Source organism: Gorilla gorilla, chromosome 20 (genome assembly GCF_029281585.2).
Source record: "Gorilla gorilla gorilla isolate KB3781 chromosome 20, NHGRI_mGorGor1-v2.1_pri, whole genome shotgun sequence".
NCBI classification, from domain to species: Eukaryota; Metazoa; Chordata; class Mammalia; order Primates; family Hominidae; genus Gorilla; species Gorilla gorilla.
Window position 1 is genome coordinate 51,352,539 of NC_073244.2, and position 8,601 is coordinate 51,361,139.

At 42.8% G+C, this 8,601-nt stretch overlaps 1 long non-coding RNA gene across 1 annotated transcript; it reads right to left on the bottom strand.

The window, feature by feature from the left end:
* Nucleotides 1–1,277: 1,277 nt before the first annotated feature.
* Nucleotides 1,278–4,990, bottom strand: LOC134757749 (uncharacterized). The gene is made up of 4 exons (XR_010132182.1): nucleotides 3,703–4,990; nucleotides 2,987–3,197; nucleotides 2,765–2,850; nucleotides 1,278–1,527 (listed from the first exon to the last, which is right to left on the bottom strand). It is a non-coding gene; the product is annotated as an uncharacterized lncRNA (long non-coding RNA).
* Between the last annotated feature and the right edge of the window lie 3,611 nt (nucleotides 4,991–8,601).

The following is an 8,601-nucleotide window of genomic DNA, read 5'->3' on the forward strand; positions in this document are numbered from 1 at the left end:
ATGCCTAATGAAAGAGCAGCAAAGCAAGGTCAGCTCACTGTGTCCATGTGTATGAATTGTGTCCATCCCGAAAATAAACTACATATTTTCTGATCTAAAACCATGACCACTTGTTTTTAAATAGAAATCCCAGGATTCTGCCACATACTTTGGAAAAATCTCACAATTATTATTATTATTTTTTAGTTTTAAGAAAAATTATACTTTAGTTCTAGGTTACATGTGCAGAACGTGCAGTTTTGTTACATAGATATACATGTGCCATGGTGGTGTGCTGCACCCATCAACCTGTCACCTACATTAGGGATTTCTCCTAATGTTATCCCTCCCCTAGCCCCCTACCCCCAAACAGGCCCCAGTGTGCGACGTTCCCCTCCCTGTGTCCATGTGTTCTCATTGTTCAGCTCCCACTTATGAGTGAGAACATGTGGTGTTTTGTTTTCTGATCTTCTGATAGTTTGCTGAGAATGATGGTTTCCAGCTTCATCCATGTCCCTGCAAAGGACATAAACTCATCCTTTTTATGGCTGCATAGTATTCCATGGTGTGTATGTGCCACATTTTCATAATCCAGTCTATCATTGATGGACTTTTGGGTTGGTTCCAAGTCTTTGCTATTGTGAATAGTGCCGCAATAAACACATGTGTGCATGTGTCTTTATCGCAGAATGATTTATAATCCTTTGGGTATATGCCCAGTAATGGGATTGCTGGGTCAAATGATATTTCTAGTTCTAGATCCATGGGGAATTGCCACACTATCTCTCACAATTGGGGTTCTTTAAGAGAAATCTTTGGACTCCTGTGATTCTCTAACTATTGCTTGGATTGAAATTTTCAAGTGAGAAATGTGTCTTTTTGTAAAGCTCCTGTATGGCAGCCTGTACAGAGCCAGGCACCGTGTTAACACACAATAAATATCCTGAAAATAATGGAAAGTATTAGGAAATTCCACTAGATTGTTAAGTTACAAAATTTCTCCCCAAAGCCATGAGGTACATCTGTGTGGCTGTAAACATCTACCTAACATTTCAGTGCAGTGAGTCATCTAAGATAGGGTAAAGATTTTGTCTCAGAGTCTCTGATGTCAACAATATGCTGTCAAAGGATGCTGTACCTAATGTCTTCTAAGACATTGCAGGGACCTTGTCATTCACTCCTGGAGTCACAAGAAGGTTTATCCTATTTGATTTCTGGATGCCTCCCATAAAGTTCCTCGGGGCCTCTTGGGGATTACCACTTTCTCTTTCCCCCTTAAAGCAAGAACCAAATTCTGGGAAGTTTGGTCATGTTTTAATGACCAAGCGTAGGGAAAAGGGTGAGGAGAGATCATGCTGTTAGCAGGCTCTGGGGATCCTATGGTCACATGGAAAGAGGGATTCCTCAACAATGAGGGGTGTGGTCATCTCCATAAATTGCAGACAGACATTGAGGTCAGGGAGACATCTTCCCACACTTGCACAGTCTTCATAGAACATGGTGGAAGTGGATGGGCAAAGATGTATGGTGTTGGCCATTTATTATTACCTACAAGAGGAAAAGTGCCTCAGAAAGACAGTATGCCACCAAACAAACTTTCAGCCTTCTCTCTACTCTCTCCTAGTACCTACAACGTCCCCTGAGAAAACTGCTAGTTATATAACTGAACCCAAGACTCACAATCCTGTTAAAGATTAACTATTTGAGAGAGTGCTCACATTATTTCTAGTGTTTCCTCTGTTTCCTCCAGCAAGGCTGTACCACTCTGTGTCACATCGTCTATGTTTGCTCAGCCTCCCGTCTAGCTTGGAAAATCCCCATGGCTAGTGACTGTGTTTCATGAACTTGAATCCCTGCATCTTGTACAGGGGTTCAAACAGGATTAACACTGGTTTATGTTCATTGAATGCATATATATCTGTTCCATGAACTCTGACTGCCATTCCCTGCTGATGGCCCAGTTTCTCTTTGGAGTTGCCTAGATCTGGGCTGATGGTGGCCAAGAATAAAATTCAAGTGTTGTTGGAGAGGTAGAATTGGACAAGTGTTGCAAAACATAGGCTATCATTTTGAACGGTTTCTAAGCATAGAAAGAGATCCCTCACTTGAATCTGAATAAAATGTGAATCTTTTGCTCTACTCATAAGAAAGGGCCAGAACATTTGGATATATTCTTCATTACTGAGTCTATAAAGTAACCTTCTAGGTGTCAATTTGTTAAATTTAAAATGCACACATTTTTGAACCAGTTATTTCATTTCTTTATGATTATCTTTCAATGTAAGTAAGGGAGGTGGATAAAACAAAAGAATTGACTAGAAGTCTTAATACAGCACCATTAGTGAGAGCGAAATATTGGAAATAACCTCAAGGCCCTTAAAAAGAGTCAAGATTAATAATTTTGGGTAATCCTTATAATGCATTCTTTAAAAACTGAGAAAGCACCATTAATAGACGGTATCTTCAAGATATATTCTTTCACAACAAATCAACTCAGTTTTTAAGATGTAATGTGTGGAGCAATGTATACTAGGATTTTCTTAAAAACAAATGAAATTATAGATCTATATGCTTCTATAAGCAAAGATTTCCTGTGGAAGGAGAGCAGAGCAGTGGTAATGCTCTCAGGAATAAGATTGGGTCCAGGAGTGAGACAAAGCCTTAATTTTTCATTGACTAAAACAATTTTATTCTTATGAATATTGTATTCATTCAGCAAAGTGAAAATTTAAACAGCAACATAAGTAGAAATGAATACAGTGAGAAAAGACAGGAGATTCTTCACCTTGGGGGAAATGCCAGATGAGCTGATACTGATCATGGTCAGATTTTGGAAACGAGCTGAGGATAGCAGTGCAAGCAGAGGGTGCTCTGTGATAAAAAGCCTGGGGTAAGAGTAGTTATGAGAAATGGGTCCTGAAAATCTATTTGGGTCAGGCCAGGGAGAGCTGCCTCCTGCTCTGAGAACCCATGGAGGCTGGATACCGGGAGCTCCTAGGGCACTCACCTGGTATTCATTGTCCAGCACCAAGATGCTCAGATCAAATTGTTTGCTGTCCTTGAAGAACACATTGTGGCATCTCCCCTCACACTTCCAGGCCCCACACACATGGCTGTCAATGACCAAACAATGGCCAAAGTGCACTCAGAAATGGAAGGCGATGTCTGAGTTCTCATTCATCCCAGTGTAGAATTCCACCCGCAGCTCTGGGTCATTGCTGAGGGCAAAGCACACGGAGTGTTGGGCAGGCCCCTCCCTTGTAGGACACACACTCAACACACACACAAATCCCTTCCTTCCTTTCCCCAAGGCATAAAGAAGCCTCCCTGGTCTCTCTGGTGATACTGCAGGCCTGGTCCCTGTGGGGCTGCTTTAGCTCCTCGTATATCCCCCAGGTGGGGAGATTCTCTTCCCCTCACAAGATGGAAAGTGAGCCACAGTCACTTATCTGGGTCTATGCCTTGTCCATTCCCTGAAAATTCTGTGCCCCTTGATAAAGAGCCACAGCCCTAACCCCTGAGTGTTCTCCTCCCTTAGACCTCATGACTGGCCCAAAGTTCAGCCACTGCAGGTTTCATGCTTGGTGCTGGAGGGTCTCCAGGACCTGCGCCTGCATGGTTCCTCCATCCTGCCAACTAGAAATTTCCACATCACTCACATGAGACCACCTCCTGAGTAAATATTCTCCCTTCTTTTCCACCCCTGTGCCATGCAGTACTCACATGAAAGGGAGGATCGGTGTCCCTCTGATTGTCACGCAAGAACCAAAGGACAAGGACATGCCTTCTGTGTGGCACCTGCTAGGGGATTGAGAGTGGGTGAAAGGGGCTGGGCCAGGTGTGGCCTCCCCTTTTGTGACAGATTCCCATGATGTAGAAAATTAGAGATCAACAGGCAAACTGTGAGGACTTCCCTCTTTCACCCTATCGCAGTCAGAACTCCATATTCCTACAGACATGAGGGTCTCATAGTTACGAGCTAGGATTCAGGAGCCAGGCTGCCTGGACTCCAGTCCTGATTCTGCCTCTTACTGACAGTGCCATCTTAGATCCATACTTGAACTCTGCCTAACTTAGTTTCCCAGGTACAAGGAAGATTATTTAAAATTCTTTTTTTCTGTACTTTCTTTACTTTTTATTTTTTATCTTTATTAGTAATTCTTACTAATGGGTGATCTTAGTGATAGAGAAATTAATATCTGTGAAAACAAGACTTGAGGATCTATCAGTGGAGAAATTCAATCCGTAAGAAGCAACACTTGTTGAAAGAGAGAGGGAAATAACAAAAGAACAGGAAACCCCTGTGTGTGGGATGCACATGCATCACTATCGTCAAGGGCCGTGGGCATCTTTCCCAGAAGTTGTAAAAATTGTTGAGAGCACAGCTGCAGCACTTGGACAAATGAAGAGTGTGGGTCAGGGAAGTAATTAGAGATAACCTACAAGTGGATAATTTTTCTTCCTTTTTGAGACATGGTCTCACTCTCTCACCCAGGCTGATGTGTAGTGGTGCACCCATAGCTCACTGAAGCCTCGAACTCCTGTGCTGCAGGGGTCCTCACACCTTGGCCTCCTGAGTAGCTTTGGTGAAAGATGCCCGCCAAGGCTGGGTGCGGTGGCTCATGCCTGTAATCCCAGCACTTTGGGAGGCCGAGGAAGGTGGATCACGAGGTCAGGAGTTCGAGACCAGCCTGACCAACATGGTGAAATCCCGTCTCTACTAAAAATACAAAAATTAGCCAAGTGTGGTGGTGTGTACCTGTAATCCCAGCTACTCAGGAGGCTGAGGCAGGAGAATCACTTGAACTCGAGAGGTGGAGGTTGCAGTAAGAAAAGATTGCACCATTGCAATCCAGCCTAGGTGACAGAGTGACTCCGTCTCAAAAAAAAAAAAGTGCCCACCAAGTTGTCTGTCTGACACTTAAAGTTTTTGTAAAGACGGTGTCTCACTATTTTGCCCAGGCTGTTCTTATACTCCTGGCCTCAAGTTATTTTCCCATTTTTGCCTATCGAAATGGTAAGATTATAGACATGAGCCAGCAAACCCAGCTACTTTGATGATTAACATCCACTGTAAACTCTATCTGAACTGAGGCTACCCTTGTTCCTTTCCAGTTTGAGGTGATTCAGTCTCCGAAACCACAGTCTCCAATGTTCTTCCTCAGAGAGCCAGGACTTGCACACCCTCCTGACCTACAATGGGAATGGCAGCCTTGGGTGGGAGACAGGAAAAGACCTGAGGATGAGAGGCAGGAGATCATGGTCACTGTGTGCAGACCCCACCTGAGGGACCATTGTTCCCATAGTCTGGATTCCTCTTTTCCACTCTGCCTGGGAAGAGACATCTACAGATCATACATTCTGCTCTCATTAATGCTCACAAATGAGTCATTGGTAACTCCCAGTCCCCAAGATCCCCACCAGTTCTACCACCCGGGATCCACACTGACACATATTAGAAGATGCACAGCTGCTTCATCAGAGGCCCTGCTGTGTAAGGAGGAAACTTCACATGGACAGAAGGCCGCGTGCATGTTCCCAGTTCAACACCTAGTCACATCCCATCACACACACTACCACAGTCACACAGAGCCACACCACTCACTGAGTCACACATGCCTGCTCACTGTCCATATAAAGATGCTCATGCATTGGTCTGGGTGTGCTCACACACACACTCACATCACAGACAGGAAGACAAAACACAGCCACCCTCTTACACTCAGGCACGTTCCACCCATCCTGATGGGCTCTACACCTTTTACCTAACGTAACATCATCTCAGCAGAGTTGACTCTCATCAGACACTATCACACCCTCACAGAGGGTTACACTGGTCCAGGGTCCACACCTGACACCCCACAAACATCTCAGACACCATAGTCCCAGGGTCTCTGTCTTCCACACACCTCCAATCTCAGTAAAACATTCACAATAGAAACTCTCATATTTTCCTCTCATAAAATCTCCCTTTTTCCACCTTCTTTAATGTGACTTGAGATTATTGAAGGCTGTGCCTTTTTAACTCACAGGTAGTGGTGACATTTTTGCTTCCTTGGGTTGGCTCTTCTGAATTGTGTCCAGGCTTCCATGTGAATCTCTAGGAGTTGCAGCATTTAAATGGTCCCTGTCAGCCCTGCCCTCTGGCTTCATTCCCGACTCCAAAGCCCTCTCAGCAAGAATTCCCCACAGGGTGAGAAGGGGTAAGGTGTCAGAAATAGACTCAGTCACAACCACACTTGTTTGCAAGCCTGTGTCTGTGATGCAGCAGAAATGACAGTGGGGGAGGCACCAGGAGGAAAAAGAGGTCACCAGGGAAATGCGCAGATAAGGATGATGGAGTGAGGTTGAGGGTTTGTAAAGTCCAGCCTCCATGCCTCTCTTTAAGCTTTCTCTCCACTGTGCAGAATCTACCAAGAATGTGTACATTTTCCTCATTTGTACAATGGTAAAAATAGTGAGGATTCTGATGGAAATTATTGGCAATGGAAGGTAATCCTTTTTTTTTGCCTATAGAGGTTCTGGGAAAACAATGATCTTGATCCTAAGCAGGACCTATGGAAGGAGGTAGAGAAAGCCCTTGTGTCCCCCCTGGTCTCACACTGGTTCCTTTGGCTCTGCCAGGTGAGGCCAGTTCCCATCTGCCTCTCACAGAGCTGGGCTCTAACTCTACCCTTTTCTTTTCTGAGTGTCCATGGGTATCAAAATTTTCAGAGACACTCTTTCCCAAGAAGATTTGTGGAGAAAGTTGAGATTCTTGTCTAGTTCTTGATTTGCGTGTTCCTTATTTCCAGACTGTGTGAGGTACAGGTGATTGGACTTCAGTCACAATGCAGTTTTCTTCAACTGGTGTGGAGGACTCAAGTTCTCTGTTCATGATGAAAGGAAGCAGCCTTAAAACATATATTAGAATTTAAAGGTCAAGTGAATTCAAATTTCCTTTCTCCCTTGTTTCTTTCTCCCTCTTACTTCATTTTTCTCTTCAGTTTTATTGCCAGTGAATTTAAACCATTGATAGAAAAAATGTATCCCAGTTGCTAAAGAGATGTATATTATGATGAGTAACCTTTCTGAGGAACTGCCATAATATTTTCCACAGCAATCACACCATCTTACACTCCAAACAGCAATGTTCAAGGGTTGCAGTTTATCCACATCCTCACACTTGTCAGTTTTCATTTTTTAAGTAATAGCCGTCCTAATGAATGTGAAGTGGTATCTCATGATACTTTTGACTTTCATTTCCCTAATGACTCATGATGTTGGGTATCTTTTCATGTGCATATTGGTCGTTTGCCTGTCATTTATTTTTATTTTTTGTGGGTACATAGTAGGTGTATACATTTATGGGGAACATAAGATATGATACAAGCATGCAAATAATCACATCATGGAGAATGCGGCATCCATCCCATAAAGCATTTATTCTTTCTGTTGCAAGCAATCCAGTGACAGTTGTTTGGGTGTTTCAAAATGTAAAACTAAATGACTAGTGAGTAAATAACAAAATTAGGCAGAAATAAATAAGTTCTTTGAAACCAATGAGAACAAAGACACCACATACCAGAATCATTGGGACACAGCTAAAGTAGTGTTTAGAGGGAAATTTATAGCATTAGACGCCCACAGGAGAAAGCTGGAAAGACCTAAAATCGACCCCCTATCATCAAAATTAAAAGAACTGGAGAAGCAAGAGCAAACAAATTCAAAAGCTAGCAGAAGACAAGAAATAACTAAGATCAGAGCAGAACTGAAGGAGGTAGAGACACAAAAAGCCCTTCAAAAAATCAATGAATCCAGGAGCCGGTTTTTTGAAAAGATCAACATAATTGATAGACTGCTAGCAGGACTAATAAAGAATAAAAGGGAGAAGAACAAAATAGATGCAATAAAAAATGATAAAGGGGATATTACCACCGATCCCACAGAAATACAAACTACCATCAGAGAATACTGTAAATACCTCTATGCAAAGAAACTAGAAAATCTAGAAGAAATGGATAAATTCCTGGATACTTACACCCCTCCAAGACTAAACCAGAAAGAATTTGAATCTCTGTATAGACCAATAATAGGCTCTGAAATTGAGGCAATAATTAATAGCCTACCAACCAAAAAAAGTCCAGGACCAGATGGATTCACAGCCGAATTCTACCAGAGGTACAAAGAGGAGCTGGTACCATTCCTTCTGAAACTATTCCAATAAATAGAAAAAGAGGGAATCCTCCCTAACTCATTTTATGAGGCCAGCATCATCCTGATACCAAAGCCTGGCAGAGACACAACAAAAAAAGAGAATTTTAGACCAATATCGTTGATGAGCATTGATGCAAAAATCCTCAATAAAATACCGGCAAACCAAATCCAGCAGCACATCAAGAAGCTTATCCACCAAGATCAAGTTGGCTTCATCTCTAGGATGCCCGGCTGGTTCAACATACACACATCAATAAACGTAATCCATCACATAAAGAGAACCAGTGACAAAAACCACAAGATTATCTCAATAGATGCAGAAAAGGCCTTTGGCAGAATTCCACAGTGCTTCCTGCTAAAAACTCTCAATAAACTAGGTATTGATGGAACGTATCTCAAAATAATAAAAGCTATTTATGACAAACC